The sequence below is a fragment of the Dipodomys ordii genome, unplaced genomic scaffold (assembly GCF_000151885.1).
Source record: "Dipodomys ordii isolate 6190 unplaced genomic scaffold, Dord_2.0 Scaffold65, whole genome shotgun sequence".
Lineage (NCBI taxonomy): Eukaryota > Metazoa > Chordata > Mammalia > Rodentia > Heteromyidae > Dipodomys > Dipodomys ordii.
In genome coordinates, this window is record NW_012267281.1 from 9,935,647 (window position 1) to 9,953,384 (window position 17,738).

Below are 17,738 nucleotides of genomic sequence, written 5' to 3' on the forward strand. Positions count from 1 at the left end.
ACTCAGGAGTCTGAAATCTGAGGATCACAGTTCAACACCAAGAGTTAAAACAAAAACAACAACAACAACAACAAGAAACCAGTCTGGAAGCCATACCATACACATCAGCACCAACATTTAAATGGATCGCTTTGTACCTTGGTAAGCATTAGATTTCTCAAAGATATGAATTCTGAATAATCCATATAACAATGTTCTGAGTATAACATGTGAACTAGAGCTTGAGTCAGGCCACAGGGAGAGTGGAGACCATGTTTGCTTAAACCTTAGACCCAACCCAATACTATTAACAAGTTAGATTAAAAGAAAAACTAGTATTACAGACTTTTATCAAGAGAACATTTTACAAGCAACCAGCTGGAAAAATTCTTTCCATCCTATTTAAGCTATTATTATTTCAATTTTCCTGTCACTAGATTATGGCTAATCCTTAGGAAATTGGTAGATAGTGAAAGAAAGTAGTTATGGGAGAAAATTAAATGACTTGAAGAAGATTGGTTTTTGACTGAGAAGTGAAAGACTTAAGCAATGATAAAGAGGAGAATTAAATAATTCAGGGTTGGTACCTTAAAGTTACCCTTTTAAATTAAAGTAACAAATCATGTCTACCAGAAATCTTCTATGACCTTTTTGTCCCAAACAGCAGATGGGCAGTTTTCTTATCTTTCCTCCTCTTTCAGCTTTGAGAGGTGGACATGGGTATAAATCACACTACAGTGTGATTGCTTCTGTCTGTCTTCTCTCTTGGAATCTGATTGGCATGAAAATAGGGACCACATTTTGAATTCCATTGACAAACAAATAAGTATTTGTTTAATATGCTCAAAAATACCTATTTCCTTTTTTCTTGGTGGGAAATGCTTGAGTTTCAGTTGTAGAAGACTGGGTTTCATCAACTTGTAATCAAAGTTAGGAACAATCAGGGATGATTCTGCTTGTATTTAAGACCCTAGAAAACTTGCAAGTCAGTTGTATTCATTCAAAGTGAACCACTCTGTAGATTTTATTTTGGGAATTCTGGAAATTAAGAAGGACATTTGTAGAACTGCCATGATTTTAGGAAATTGGAGACAAGGAAGATGTCATTTATAGCTGCTTCCTGAATGAAAGGATGCTAAAAGATTGGATAACATAGATGGTTAAAGAAGGAGAAACAAAACAGTGCTGAAGCTAGTGGCTAGAGTTTTAGTGATTATATCATCCTTTCTAAATTTCTAATGAAAATAGCTAGTGAAGATGACTGACAATTAGATGTATGAACAAACACATGTGGCTGCAAAATGATAGGGAGGAAATGGAAGAGTAGGTAATTTTTCAATTAGCTTAAGTGCATTTTTTAATGTAAGCACCACCAAGATTTTAGTGAATGAATATTTGAAAGCAAAGTTAAACCAGGCTCTAGTAATAAGCAGCCAGATTTTCCTCATGTTGCAGCCCAAGAAAATTATGCAAATAGCGGTAGCTTTCTCCCAAATAAACCCTGCTTCCTATGCCACTGACATGATTTGAATACAAAATTGGAAATTATATGTTTCCAAGTTTGCTATTTTAAGCAAATTTTTTATTTATCACAAATTAATAAAGCAGCTTTTTCCAAGGTCTTCAAAAGGAAAACCATTTGGAAGATTCATGCTTCCAAGGAACAACAGAATAAAAACTTCCAGGTTCAAAAACATGATTGTGTGTGTGTGTGCGTATCTCTGTGTGTGTGTGTGGGGGGGTGTATTTGCACAAGAAAATAGTGATGTTCTGGAGATACATTAAGTTTCTTGCAAAGGAACTTTTACAATGGGCTCATCAGATAAGAAATAGCAATTAACACATGTTCAGAAATAGCTACTTGTTCTATAATACAGTTTTGCTTTGCTCTGACATTGGTGACCAAAAATAATAAGGAATCCAAACTCAGGAGATGAAGACTTTTCAAGATATTTCAAAAGAATCTCAAAATTCAGGTATCTTTTTTTTTTAAAGGAGATAATTAGATATTCTTAATTCAAATCAAGCGAAAGGATAAACTAGTTGAGGTAATAGAAAATAGAAAAGGTTTTACTTAGCATACTCTGCCTCTGGTCAGATATCCTAGAACAGAACCTGAGATTTATATGATTTATTGAGGGCATGTTCTCCAGAAAAAAAAAAACTGTAAGGAAGGAAGAGAGGAAAGAGATTACAGAAAGGGGGTGGACCTGACAGAGATCTTGTTTCAGCTTCTACCACACAATGCTCAACAGGATAAACTGATCAGAAACATAAATCCTGCCTGGAGACAAAGAGGTGTCCCCTACCAAAACACACAAGAGTAGACACGAGATACTTGTGTATTCTTGAGAAGGCAAGGTAGCAAAGTTCTGGAGGAAGAAGGGAGATGAATGTACTTCTCAAGACAGGTGGTCCTGTGGCCAAAAACAAATCTCCAGAGGAAGTTAGGGCTGGGAGTGTGAAAACATCTGCCTTGGTGGAAGTCTTAAGTAGGAGACCATACCACCAATGCACACACTCAGTCAAACTGCTGCCCTGTCTCCAATACATAGATGACCGCTTTCTGGGCTACACAGTTATATCCTATTTGTTTACTGCTCAGGAGCCAATCAAGGAGACAAATCAAAATCTAAAGCCTCCTTTTATATCTCAGCAAAATAATGCAGAGTAATCAATAATTGGTTCAAAATTTTAAATTTCGGTAGAAGGGAAATTTTCAGGAATTTATTTTTTTCCTTCCCATATGCACAGAGCCAGAAAACTATCTTGTTCCCATTGACATTTCAAACTCACGATGGCAGCAGATTATGGAAAGAGGAGGGTCCTACTAGTCCGTCCAGGCACAAGCTGCAGGGTGGATTTCTCTATTTGCTGTGCCAGGGAATCTTTAGATCTCTCTTGGTCTAAATCTATTTGGCATGGTGTAGAGCCAGGAGGGGAGTTCTGCAAGCTCTGGTGTGGGCAGTTGAAGGATGTCACAGCCTTCCTTGAATTTTTCATTTATAAATAGAGGAGGAGCTACAGTCTAGAGTGTCGAGGGGTACTTTTGTTGATAAGTTCTAGCATTCCGAGAAGGCCACATAATTTAACCAATCTATGATGAATAGAGTCCTGATCCCTGGCCTGCATGGCCTTCTCAACTACTTTTGTCAAATGTCAGAAAACCTTCCCTTCCCCTTTCCCTTCCTCTTCCATTTCCTTCCCTTCCCTCCCCTCACCTTTTTCCTGTTTTTCCCCTTTCCTTTCCTTTCTTTTCCTTTCCTTTCCTTTCCTTTCTTTTCCTTTCCTTTCCTTTCTTTTCCTTTCCTTTCCTTTCCTTTCCTTTCCTTTCCTTTCCTTTCCTTTCCTTTCCTTTCCTTTCCTTTCCTTTCCCCTCTCTTCCTCTCCCCTTCCTCCTCCTCCTTCTCTTTTCCTCCTCCTCCTCCTTCTTTGTACAGGGAACTGAATTCCGAACTTTCTTTTTTGCTTGAAGAGATATCTGCCTTCGTGTCCAGGCTGGTCTGGGTTGTGATACTCCTACTTGCCATCCCTGCCCCAAAGGGTGCACTGTATTCTGCATGTTTCCACATAGTTGGGATGCCAGCTGTACACTGCCACACTAGGTCACTGCTTGTGATGAAGTCACACTAACATCTTTTTTTCTCATGACTGGCCTCCAATTGGCCTTCTATCTACTCCCCCCCCCACACACCATCTAAGCCACCTCCTGAGTATTTTGGATTACAGTCTTGAATTACTGTACCCAGCCATATTTTCTTACTTTCTGGTCTTTTATGGGTCAATATGTGACTCTTCTGTGCTGATTTGCTGTCACATCAGATTAGCCTTACTGAGCAGTATTGATAATAACTCAAGTGACTTCTTTGTTCAAGACAAGCCCATTGGCTTCATATTCAAATGTCCAATCAATGTTACTGGCTATAGAAGCTTCTGCATGCTTAGTGTCACATTCCATAATTCATTGGCCATGGGCTAGGAACTAACAAGTATATTTTGTAGACTTACTAGGGCCTATTATCTTTATTATCATTCTGGGGTGCTAGCATATTAACATGTGACTACTAACCATAAATATCTGTAATGCATTATACTGCCTATAACCATACAAAACAAAAAGCAAAGAACTATTCGTGCTTGTACTCAAAGAAGCTGTGATCTTGTTAAGAAGTCTGAAACCTGTTGAAGTTAAAAATACACAGTAATTTGGCTGTGCTTTAAATAAGTTCTACACATGAGAAGTCTCACACTGTTGCTCTAGATTGTTAAGTATATGAGGTTATATGGTAAAAACAGATTCATCAATTCAAGGAGGTGATGATCTTTAGATTAGAATAACAACAAAAGCTCGCCTTGCAGACTTAAACCAGCCTTGGAGGAAGAGCAGAAATTAAGAAGGAGAGTGAAAAACAAAAAAACAAAAAAAACCAAGGTTAAGTCTTCCTCTTATCTTGTGACTTTTAAAGATTCTCGTGATTATAGTACATATCCTCCTTCATCTCCCAAGATCCAAGCATACTTTTTTTGTAATTGAAGACCATCTGATTGGTATCCTTATTGCTATTTGTTTTCACATAATACATGTATGTACATGCATGTGCGTTTTCAACAAGAAGAGGCCATGATCCACAGAAGGAAGGCAGCTTTGACCTCTACCAGCTAAAAACACAGTTCAACACAGAATGAAACACAGCTACCCTGACACTTTAATTTTACACTGTTGAGACCCTGTTAAAGACTTCTAAGAGGAATACGAGAATTTGGCCACTTTAAATAGGGAGTGCACTGACGAGTAACTGCATTGTATGCATCCTTAGTACAGAAGTTTAGAACACAGAGTCCACAAAGACGCAATCCTGAGATAAGACTATAGATCTAACACACATGTACACCATACACATACACACACTTGCGTGCACACCCACATAGACCCATATCTATACACTTGTACTTGGTAGACAGGTGTTTTACCACCCGAGTAATGTGGCTATTCTAGTCATGAGTTTCTCTTATATTTTATGACATCAATCATTTATTCCTGAATCAAAAGGAAACTCAGCATATACAAGTTAAATAATTGCATGTAAAAATACAGTTTAGCACATTACATATACTATATAGCATATAGCATATACTATCTTGGTAAATATATACTATCTTGGTAAATCTTAGACAATTGCTTAGAATTGACAGTTGGCAAACTTCTGTAGTTTAAAAAGTAAAGCATTACTTCAATGAGAATTAAAATTCATTTATTGGGCACAGAGTGAAACCACCCACTTTGGTTGTCTCAAAACTCTTTCTCTGACAGGAAGCCAGATGCAAGAACAAACGTTATATTTTTTTACTACCATGTTCTAAAAACAATAGAAAATAATATAGAGTAGTCCTCAACAACAAAAAAATGAAGTAGTTAAGAGTAGCTGCTTTATTGAAGGGACAACAAACAACCGAGTAATGAAAACACTTTGAACTCTGACCAGGCCAGCCAGATACCTTGAAATCCATTATGAAGGTCAGTTTTTAAGATTAAGTTCCCCCCAATCACTAACTAGGTGACCTTATTTATTATAATTTAGCAGAATGCTGTACGTTTATTTTAAGAAAAGAGGAAATAGTAGTGGGGACCATTCAAATATGACAGACATCTTGTTATGCTGTTTCTGATTTGGGGAATAAACATTTCAATTAAAAACAAGCCTGGAAATATAGTTATGTTAATTCCAAGTAATTAGAAGCCTATAGGCTGACAACCTCTTGGTGCAAGTACAGGGCTGCAGGTGTTGCTCCCTCTCCAGTCATAAGTGCCAAAGTTGTTTAAGATGTATTGAATGAATGAGACTCAGCTGCAGCAAGCTTGTAGTCACAGCCTCCTATGCTGTCCCAAATGACTCCAGTTTAAGAAGCCAGCCCCCACATTTCTTCAGACGCCTCGCTGCAGCACTTCTTTATCCATTCTTCTCAGAATTAAATGTTTTTTTTCAAGTTTCATGGATATCAGTTACTAAAATCTTTTTTATTTTGGTAAAAAATAAGTTTCTGTGTAGGTATTCTCTATAACATAGAATAATTATTTAAGTAATATTTGCAAGAAAAGATTTATGCATATCTTTCCATTTAACATCAGACAACAAACTTTAAAAGGTGAAATCTAAATATTACCATTCAATTAGTCAAGAACAGCACTGTTAATATGTTCATGTATATGAGGGATTGTTATATATATTTTAGTTGCAAACTTGGATAATTAAAACAGGGATATTTATTAGTGTCAAGTCCATTGAGCATTTAAGGTTTTCCTCACTGGAGATAACTGGAGTTATAGAGAAGGTTCTTGTACTTGCTATAGAGTAGTAAGATCAGCTCTGTTAATACTTATGAGTCATAGATGAACATTTACTGAAATGGAATGTTTGCTCTTATGTTTTCTTGCAGTGCTGGGACTCACCAGTGCTTAGTACATGGTAGACCAGTGTTCTACTACTGAGATACTCAGCCTTGGAATTTTTTTTAAAAGGTTTTCCAATTGCTGACCCAATGGAAGACTTGAGAAGAGATTGTAAGCCCTTTTGAGGGTAGGAGAGGTGGTTCATACTCATTCATTTCCCCATAGGGCTTAGTGCAAATCTGGTGTTACAAATGTTCTTTCCTCTTAATCATAACAATATTCTTATAAATATAATTGCTTATAGGAAAACTACAGCCAAAGTGTTTTTTTAAAAATACAATTGTTATCTTTACAATTAAAATATATATTAAAAATATAATTGTTTTGTATTGATGTTTCCACATTTATACATTGATTAAGTTATTACAGCTAATAAAAGTGTGTGAATTTATTTATCTGAATTATTACGCAAACTTAAAAACTGTTTTGACCCATGGAGTTCCTTAGGAAGAAAAAGCAAACTTTAAATTATGTATTCTCAAAGATAAGGACTATTGAAACAAGAAAGAAAAGTAGGTATCTCTTCTTGGATATCTTGCACTTCAATGGACTGCTGTAACTGGAAATAGGTTTGAAAAGCCAACATGTAGTATTTATTTTTTGTCACAAGTAACAAAACCCATTACCTCTTCTATGGGGTAGAAAATAAGTCTCAAAATCCTGACCCAAGCCATTCACAAGTCAATTGATACCTACATTTTACTTCCAGCTCTTTTATTTACTTATTTTTGTGGTAACTGGGCTTGAATTTAAGGGCTCATGCTTGCTGGGCAAGGTGCTCTACCATTTGAGCCATTCCCCAGCCCTTTTGCTTTAGTTATTTTGGGGATAGGGCCTCTAGATTTTTTCTATGCCTTCCTGGATTGTGATCCTCCTCCTCATGCCTCCTGCATAGCTGGGGTGACACCAGTTTATTGGCTGAGGTAGATTCCCACTTTTTTTTTTGCCAAACCAAGATCTTTCTTGTGAAGTAGCTGGGATGACAGGCAGGAGCCACCTCACCTCTTCAAGCCTCATTCTAGTGTTTGACCTAGTATTTGACCTAGTCTTATGACCTATTAAAACTTCAGCTGGCTAGAATATCTGATTTCCTAGCTTAGAGTGATTGGCTTCAGACCGGTGCTTTTCTAACCTGAGCTGAACCAACCTGACGTTCTCCTGTCAGATCCAGGAAATGGTGCTTTCTGCTGGGGTCAGTACACTGGTAAACAAAGCATATGGGCTTGTAGCCATCTACCAGTTATATGCAGTGAATCCTCCTCCTTTTTTTGTTTTTTGTTTGTGGGGCTTGAGTTCAGGGCTTGGGTGCTTTCTCTGAGCTTTTCTGCTCAAGGCTAGCACTCTACCACAGCTCCACTTCTAATTGGAGATAAGAGTCTCACAGTCTCTCCTGCCCAAGCTGGCTTCAAACTGTGGTCCTCAGATCTCACCCTTCCGAGTAGCTAGGTTTACAGGCATGAGCCACTGGCACCTGGGTCCTTCTCCTTTTTTAATAGGGAGAAAAAAGGTTTTAGGTCCACAATTCAAGAGGTTTCTGTTACTGAGCATTTGGTCCTGCTGCCTCGGGCCTATGTAAGATGGTGGTGGTAACAGGAAGTTGTGGTAGAGGAAGCTGCATACATCATGCTGCTCTAGAAGCAAAACAAAGAGACTGGGGATTCGCTATCTCTTTCAAAGGCACGCACCTATGACTTCACTTCTTTCCATTCCTAAAAGTCTATCTCTCAGGAGTTGGAGGTCTTTTGTTCAAGATCCAAACTACATTAGAGTGATTTCTTCTTTTCAGAGAGCTGAATGGAATGAGTTTCCTTTTCTAATCTATATAATTCTGTATGAATTTATTCTATAACGAGATAGTATTAACGTTACTGTTGTCTTAAACTGAGGAAAAACCTGAGAGCCAAGTGTATGGTGAGCACCTGTGGTCCCAGCTGCTCAGAGGCTGGGGCCAAAGACTGCTTGAGCTCAGGAGTTTGATGCCAGCCTGGACAACACCACAAGATCTACCTTACTTCCCAACAAACACACACAAAAGACTTTAAAGAACAAACAAAATGATTACATGTAAATTATATAGCCCAAATACATCTGTAAAAATGTAAAGATCGACAAAGTGAGATGAAACAGCTGCGACTGATCTCCATGGTTTCCTCTTTTCGTAGGTACGGCACTTTCAAGTATAATTTAAAACTGTTAAAAATAAGCAAAAAGCCAGGCGCTGGTAGCTAATACCTGCAATCCTAGCTCCTCAGGAGGCTGAGATCTGAGGACTGCAGTTCAAAGCCAGCCCAGGCAGGAAAGTTGGTGAAACTCTTATCTCCAATTAACCACCAGAAAACAGGAAGTGGTGCTGTGGCTCAAGTGTTAAGAGTGCTAGTCTTGAGCTGAAGAGCTGAGGAACGGCACCCAGGCCCAGAGTTCAAGCCTTACGACCGACATAAACTCCACAAACAAACAAAAAACCCCAAGACAAAACCACATTGTGGGAGATTACATGCTTATTTATTTCCATTAGAAAAATATTACCCATATAAAATTTTGGTCCACCTCCTTCTCCTTTACCTGTACTATTCAAATTTGAGTACTTTAATTTTGCTCACATCTCTAAAATGTATATTTTATTTTATTAAGTGAATAATATCTTTTCCTTTATTTTTAGTTATTTGAACTATGTAATTAATGTCTCTGTACACTTGTACTTAGCCATATAAGTATATAAAAGTGTAATTTATAGCACCAGTAACTTCATCATTTTCATTATCTAATCTTTCCTATGTATGAATTTGTGAAAATTAATGTTAAAGATATGATGAAAATTCCTGAGTAAAGCACACTGAGGCCACTAACAACGAAGCTATAGTGAGAGGCCCTTGGACAGCTATAGCTTCAATTTCAACAAGGGCCCCTATGGGTAAGCCAGCAACCTGCTAAGCAGATCGAGCTGGAAAATCACTCTTGAAAAATTGTTTGTAGACTTCATTGACAGTACCAGAGTCATTCATGTCAGTCAGAAAGACAGTTGCTTTTACCACATTGGTGAAGTCACAGCCTGCTGCTTTCAGAATTTCACCCATGTTTGTAAGAGCTTGTTTCGCTTCATCCACCACCCCTCCTGGCACAAGCTTTTCACTTGAGGGGTCCAGGCCTACCTGTCCTGAAATGTACACCGTCCAGTGGACTAACACAGCTTGACTGTAGGGACCAACAGGCCTGGAGCTTTGCGAGGTGCTGATCACCTGTCGGATTAGAGACAACATAGCTAAACCTTCACTTGCGGCCAGTCCAGGAGAAGCCTGAGCTAGAGCGACCTGCTATCCTCACCGACTGACCAAGCCCGGGCCGTGTCCCTTTCACAGGTGCCACTCCAGAGTTCAATGTTTTAAAGACATGTATTAATTCTGGGGTTCTTTGATCTTGGTTTTTGTGAAACATGCCTTTTGCCCTCTTGCATTTTAACGTCAGCACCTCTGTGTGCTTTTTCATATTCCTTCTGTTTTCAAATACAAATGATGGTTAAAAGCCATCATTAAAAAAATAAACTAAACTCCTAACAAATCAGCAAAAGTCTACATGAAGCAGTAGAAGGACTATAGTTAGAATGTTTAATGATATTTGTAAGCACAGTGTTAAACCGCGTAACAGATTGGATGGGTTTTTATCACTAACGAATTAACATTTCTAACACACCAGGACAATGGAATGGCAATAGCATCAGAGGAGTCAGGGAAAGAATGTATTTCTGAGTTGAACATGAACTGTCAGGACAGAAAAAGAGGGAGCTAAATTGGCTCTATTGAAGAGTGCTGGAATCCTAGGAGGGCTACCTGAAAATTACATTTAATATGCTAACACTATTAGGAGAATATTTCTATTCTTCTTATAAAGGTCTTGCTAACAGTAATTAAATTTTAAGACAGTCAGATCTGGAAAGGAATAAAAAATACAGTGAAAATCCGATTACTGTGGCTGGAGGAGGCCTTTCCCCTGAAATACTAATTAAAAAAAAATTGAATTTTGGCTACCCAGGGACACTAAGTCTGGCCATATCTATATTAAATTACATCTAATCACACCTAAGTTGTTCAAAATCTAATACATTTAACATCAAAATGCTTTGGACTTGGGAAATATGCAAATGACATTCTACATGGATGGGTATCTTCTCATCAATAACCACAGAGAGAGAAAGGGAAATGAATCCAGACCTCTGTCAGGATTGTACACCATGGAGATCAAAAACTACACTGGGCCAACAGAACCATGATTGTGAAGTTGATCAAGTTGCCTCCCATAGTTGGAAAATACAATATGCATTGTTTTTAAATCTTTTTAAAATAATTGTCAAACTGTTTTAAAAGTATTTTTTCTTCTTGTACAACTAGCAATCCTCATTTCATAGGATTTTTTTTTTTGGCGGGGCCTGAACTCTGGGCCTGGGAGCTGTCCCTCAGCTCTTCAGCTCAGGGCTAGTGCTCTACCACTTAAGCCACAGCACCACTTCTGGCTTTTTCTAGTTATGTGGTGATGAGGAATTGAATCCTGGGCCTCATGCATGCAAGGCAAGCACTCTACCACTGAGCCACCTTCCCAGCCCCAGGATTATTGTTTTTAATAGTGATCAGTTCAGTGCAAATCTCATCCATCATTATTCGCCTGAGATTTGAGAACAGCACCAACTGAACTCACTCACTGGGTTTTACCTCTTGTTTTAAGGAAAGCACAAGTGTTTTGGTCTTTACCCTTAATTATCATGAGTGAATGCATAAGACACTCAAGGTATCACAAGAACAAAATTCCCAAAGTGTGAACCACAAAACACTAAGGTAATACATCTTGGGCAAGACTCTCACATGCCTTTTTTAAAAAAAAAATGTAGATGAGTAAATAATGATAATGCCCCATTTAAAAAATGTCCCATTTTAAAGTTAAGAAAAATAGGTCAAAAGGGAGTGAAAATGTTGAAGGATGACACAGCTCAAGATGCATTATGTACATAAACTGCTTTGTTCCATGGCAAAACAAAATAAATACATATCCTGAAAATTTAAGGAAGTGAGGGACAAGGTAGGCTGGGAGGGGTGGGTAGGAATGTTGAAAGGGTGATGTTGATCAAGACGCACTTGGTAAACTGCTTTGTTGAGTGACAACTCATTTGTATAGCTCCTTAAAGATGACAAAAAATATTCCAAAAAAATCTGTAACATATATTCTAAAATTTGTAAGTGGTGGTTCTCACAGTTTTCTATGTATCACGCTGCCTCTAGGCTTGTTAAATGAGAGGAACTTAACCCCATTCTTAGCATTTCTGACTCAATATATCCGAGTCTGAGACCTTCCAGCATGATTGATTTGTACATTTGGAAGTTAGGCTAGCCTAACAGACTAGCTCCTTTCTGGCTTTATGATCTCTGATAAGCTATACAACCGATCTAAGCTTGCTTTCTGCATTTATAACATGAGGCTGAAAGCAATACCTATATCAAAGAATCTTTGTATGGACTGAATGCAAACAATGCAAGTGACTTGCTTAGTATATAATAAATGTCTAATAATAATTAGTTCCTATTCTGGTATAAATAAATTGACTAAAAGGGAGTCAGACTCCTCATTGAACATGTAGTACACATGTAATTCCTGCCACTCAGGATGTGGAGGCAGGAAAATAAAATTTGGGGGCCAGCTTTAGTTATGTAGAATAAAATATTTTTTAAAACCCCATAAAAGGTCATTACTTCCGCATGTCTGAAGAACAGTTTACACTGCTTTGACCTTGTCTCTGGATTCCAGAGGTAATAGGAAATAAATGGCATTACCTTTTAAATCACAGCAAGGAGAAATGTTAGGAAACAAACAGTTCCTGAGGGCCACACATCCACAAGATATTCTGCTGCTCTGTGACTTTCCTACATTCAGAGAATTAGGGGGATGTATGTGAGCTTGAGGGGCAGGAGGAAGAAGCCACTTGGGAAACTAGCTTTCCTTGGGCATGCCAATGACCTTGGAGATACAATAGAAGACAATGCTTCAAAAGCATAGAGTAGGGCCAAGGAACTTACCTATCCTAAACCTGCGGAAGGACTCAAAGGTAAAAGAACTGTACTTGTTCTCATTTTATTTTACTTCTTCTTCAAGGAAGAGCACAGAGTACAATGAAGTTTATGGAAATCATTAGTTTTTTTTTAAAACTGTTTCTGGATCATGTACCTCTGTGAATATCTGGCAAAAAAAATGATAGAATCCTCTCTATAGTAAAATGCACATCTATAACTTTGGGTACAAGAGTCAATCTTTGAAGCAGAACTTTTAAATCCTCAATTCAGAATCTTTGACATAACATACATGAAACAAGATAAAAAAAACGAGAATGGTGTTTAAATCTTTAGATAGTATCATTTCATAGACTTTTAAACAAATGTATTAATTGTAACATTTAATTCTGCAATCGGTGTGTTTCGTTGTTTTACCACAAGAAGAATAAAAATATCCTCTCTCTCTCTCTGTCAGTCATGGGGCTTGAACTCAGGCCCTGGGTGCTATCCCTGAGCTTCTCTGCTCAAGGCTAACACTCTGCCACTTTGAGCCACAGCACCACTTCCAGTTTTCTGGTGGCTAATTGGACATATGATTCTCAAGGAGTTTCCTGAATGGGCTGGCTTTGAACTGTGAATCTCAGATGTCAGCCTCCTGAGTAGCTAGGACTATAGGTATAAGCCACCAGTGACTACCATTTCTTCTTCTTTTTGTTTAGAAGATAATAAGTTATTGGAAGGTCATGGTATTCTCTGTGGCTTAGTTAACCAAATCATGAAGATACTGTGTTAGAGCTAGAAAGTTTTAGCCTGTGGTTCCAGAAAGCAGATGATGGCAATTTCAGACTAGATATGGATATTGGATATAGTATACAAATCAAGTCTACACATTTATGAATAAAACATTTATTAAGTTTTGACCATGCAAAAGAAAGAGAGGGAGGACAGGAAGCAGGGAAGAAGGAAGAGAGAAAGAAGTGGGGGAGGAGTGGACCATGTTTTACAACCTAAGGAAATCTTTCATTTTGCTGAGACAAACATCTGCAAAGCTCCTGTGGAGAAACCATTTAGCCAGTGAATGATTCCAGCCAAGCACCTGGATTTTCCATTTTTCTATCTCATTGGGGCAGGGGACCTATTATCTCCCCCTCAACACACACACACACACACACACACACACACACACACACACACACACACACACAAACACTTTCTGGCTCTTTAAAAGGGTTCCAATAGTATTCATGAATTTTCCAGAAAAATGCACGATACATAAGACATAACCTTTTCTGAAATTTATTTTTTGTGTTTTTAACATGGATCTTTGAGAGGAAGGGAAAGGGACTAACTTTGAGTGTCTACTCTGAATTCCTGCTCTTAGAGACATTACCGCCTGAAAATTTGCATATTCCAACTGAAAGCAATGGAAATTGCCACACTTGGAAAACTTGAAAGCACAAACATTAGGATGCAAAACATTCTCTCGGAATGATTGATTTCGTCTCCCAGATTTTCAACTAGGGAGTATTGATTCTATTTATAAAGATCCCTAGGGATGTTCACTGTCTCCTCGAAGAAACTAAATAAAAATCCATACAGGTAGACACCATCAATCCCAATTCCTTTTCCTTGGATTGCTCAATGGCAGTCACAGAAGACCTTGATCTACCAGCTCTGCCTTGAGCCAATAAATCAGTTCTAGCAAGCTGCTCAGTCATTAAGCAGTGAATGCCAAATAAATCCTGCCAATCCAGAGGATGTGTGTTTGGGGAGAGCTTAACATTTTGCAGCCAGGCTTCCTTTGCCTGATCTATGTGATTGGATAGGCATTTGTAGGCCAAGGCAATTGTCCTCTAGTCCACACTGGACATGAAACATCCCATCTGATTTTGACAGCCTTTTCTGCCTAGGGATGGGCCTGTCTTCCACATCAGAGCCATACAAGCAAGTTTAGAATCTCCATCACAGGGCTGCTGCTAATCTGAGGGTCATTCATGTGCTCAATCTATCAGTTAGTCATTGAAATCAGAGATCAAGGACTTTGGCACCTTCATTGGAGCTGGTGATCCCTCTCCAGGGGGGAGGAGGGCACAGCATCACAGTTCAGTGGTTTCTTTGGGCTTTGGTCTTCTGCAAGCCTGTTACTAAGGTCTAAGTTTGGTTAAGGAAAGATGAAAGCCATGCTGGCTACATGTCCCCTATACTATATCTCAGAAGACATGGTCAGTATCTATCTTAAATTACAGTTTTCTTAAGAGTAAGACAGCAGTCCTATAGATTCCCATTGACCCAAAGTCAATATAGCACTGTCAGTGGATTTGTGGGATAGCTTCCCTTTGTTCTAAGTGAAAAAAAGAAGCTAGCATATATGAATTCTTTTGATGATATTCAACCATAGAGATACAATAAGACTTACTAGTCATTCCCATTTTTGTAACCAATTGCATCTCAAATTTTTATTTCCTGAGTTTGGGCTATGGTAGAGAAACTTTCCCAAATTCATACCTCATCTTTTAGTTTCTTTCCAGACTAATACATACAAAATTCATATGAAGAACATAGTTGTTGTCTAACATTTTTTGGGAGGAGGTTGTCAATTAATTACTTATTCAAAGGTGAGTCTTTTAGAAAAGATCTCTATAAAAATGTTCAGCCATTTCTAAACCATGTAAAAGTGCCTTGGCTTAAGGAAATGGAATAATTTGTTTTGAACTAAATCACACAGAGATGGTTGATTTATTAAAGTTGAATGTCCTCATGAAACTGATCCTTACTGAAGAATAATTTATTATTGCAATTTCAGAGTATTTTAAAAGAACTTGTCTTAGGGGAAATCTAATTTGCTCTTGAGTAGTATTACTTTTTTTTCTCTTAAATTACATGACTCTTATTCTGGATAGCTGATTAATAGGTAACTATCAAAATGCAAGTCCTTGTAGAAAAGATAATTTTGCCACGTTGCATTTTGTCTGCTTCAAAGTACGTTGAGTATATAATGAAGACATTAACTCCACTATGAAGACTTTTAAGATTCTGCATATCTTTCCTAGGAAGCTTTCAAAATCTGTAACTTTAGAACAGCAAATATTAGGCCTGTTTTCTAGATAAGTGGAAATTGATAGGAGTTTCATGATAACGCATAGCAAGACACTATTTTTAAAGTATCTTTTGCAAGTAGTATCTAATTAATGGAGTAGGAAAAATGAATGATCAGAAGCTCCAAGATCCAACTACATCATAATACTGGGTGTTTCATTACTTATTTATCTTTAGCCTCCAACAATAGCAACAGGAGGCATGGAAAGGCTTTCCAAATGGAGTCAAGAATTGATTGATTGATTGATTGATTATGCTGATCCTAGGGGTTGAACTCAGGGCCTGTGCTCTGTCACTTGAGTCACAGGTCCACTTCCAGCTTTTGGGTGGTTAACTGGAGATAAGAGTCTCATGGACTTCCCTGCCCAGGTTGTTTTTGAACCATGGTCCTCAGAGCTCAATCTCCTCAGTAGCTAATAGGCACGAGCCACCTGTTAGCACTGCAATCCACTATGATACATTGCTACATCATGGTTATATTCTTTAGTCATATGATGTCATCAAGCTATTTGATTTCTCAGATATGCAGACATACCTATAGCCAATAAACTATCAACAATCAACAATCAGTGGAATCAGTTACTTGTCAAGAAAATGGACCATCCAATTAAAGAGCCCATGGGGCTGTCCTTCAGCTTGTAATTTCACTCAGTTGATGCCTTCAAAAGATAATATTTCCAGGAGGTAAAAGATCAGAGTGAAGTCAGAGAGTCATGCTGATGTCTCCTTTTATAATTCATCTGTGGTCATGGCTTTGGGGAGAGGGCTAACTAGTTTTCTACTCTACTTTTCCAAAGTTATGTATCTTTTTCTGCATAACCAATTGCTGGAAAACTTAGGAGCCTCAAACAATAATCCACAATGCTCTCTTTCTTTGTTGATGATTCTGGAGGTCAGTGAGTTTGGCTGCATGCAACTTCTCAGTTTTACTGTTTAATTCTGGGAAGGTTACCTATCAAGCTGCAGTCATGGGAGATGACTAAGAAGGGAGATGGTCTAAGAAGGCTTGGCATATGTATCTGGCATGTAGCAGCTGGCAGCTAGGATACCTTGGTTCTTCTCTACCAGTTTCTCCAGCAGATAACACCATTTATCCATTTATCACCTGGGGGACAAGCTTCCAAGAGGTGGCAAGAGAGTGAAAAGTATATGTGTTTTTGATGCTTCATCTCAGACTTCTTCATCATCAGATCTACTCAATTCTACACATCCTACTGCACAAAGCACAATCCAGTGTCAGCCCAAATTTAAAGGATAGGAAAATCCACCAGAGGAAATGGTAGTATTTGTGGTCATTTTTAATTGGCCAAATTTCCACAGCTCAAAAGAGTATTAAGGCTCAAGGTGTTTCTCCAATGCTTAATTTTTTTTTTGTCGGTTGTGGGGCTTGAACTCTGGGCCTGAGCGCTGTCCCTAAGCTCTTCAGCTCAAGGCTAGCGCTCTACCACTTGAGCTACAGCACCACTTCAAGTTTTCTGGTCCTTTATGGGAGATAAGTTTCACAGACTTTCCTGCTGGGGCTGTCTTTGAACCGCAATCCTCAGATCTCAGCCTCCTGAGTAGCTAGGATTACAGGCGTGAGCCACCGGTGCCCAGCTCCAATACTTAATTTTATATTTAATATTTAAGTACTTCAAAAATAAACAATTCAAGTAATAATTATTAAGCATGTAAATGAAAATGATCTATCTTCCTAAATGAGTGCTTTCTCAATCTTGCTCTTTATATGACCAAAAAAGAATTAGAGCTTGTTTTCTCTTCACAAAAGCTCTGAGTGTGATGTTTTCTGAAATGTAGCAGCTACTATCATATATTTTATTCCCATGTAGAAGGCTGTTGAACAGACTGAGAATTACTGGAGCCTAAATGGAAATGGAAAACTTCAGGCTATTTTCTATTTCTAATAGGTGAATAATGTGGCTGGCGTACAACACAAGTCACTTCAGAAATGGGAGAAACAATAGAATTTTCACTGTATTGCTTTCAGTCACACTTTGGCCCTCTGGGTATTTCTGGAAAACTGATCAAAAATAAAACATGCTATTTGAATAGAACATATGAACACTTGCTCATTCTTTCTCTTTTCTTTCTTATTTCCCTCCCTCCCCCTCCCTCCCTCCCTCCCTCCCTCCTTCCTTCTTTCCTTCCTTCCTTCCTTCCTTCCTTCCTTCCTTCCTTCCTTCCTT

General features: G+C 38.3%; 1 protein-coding gene and 1 pseudogene across 2 annotated transcripts in view; both read right to left on the minus strand.

Annotated features, from left to right (window-relative positions):
* Gpc6 (glypican 6) overlaps positions 1-17,738 on the minus strand; it is a 965,911-nt gene that overhangs the window by 362,019 nt on the left and 586,154 nt on the right. The window lies entirely within an intron of this gene.
* Positions 9,255-9,684, minus strand: LOC105990542 (annotated as a pseudogene).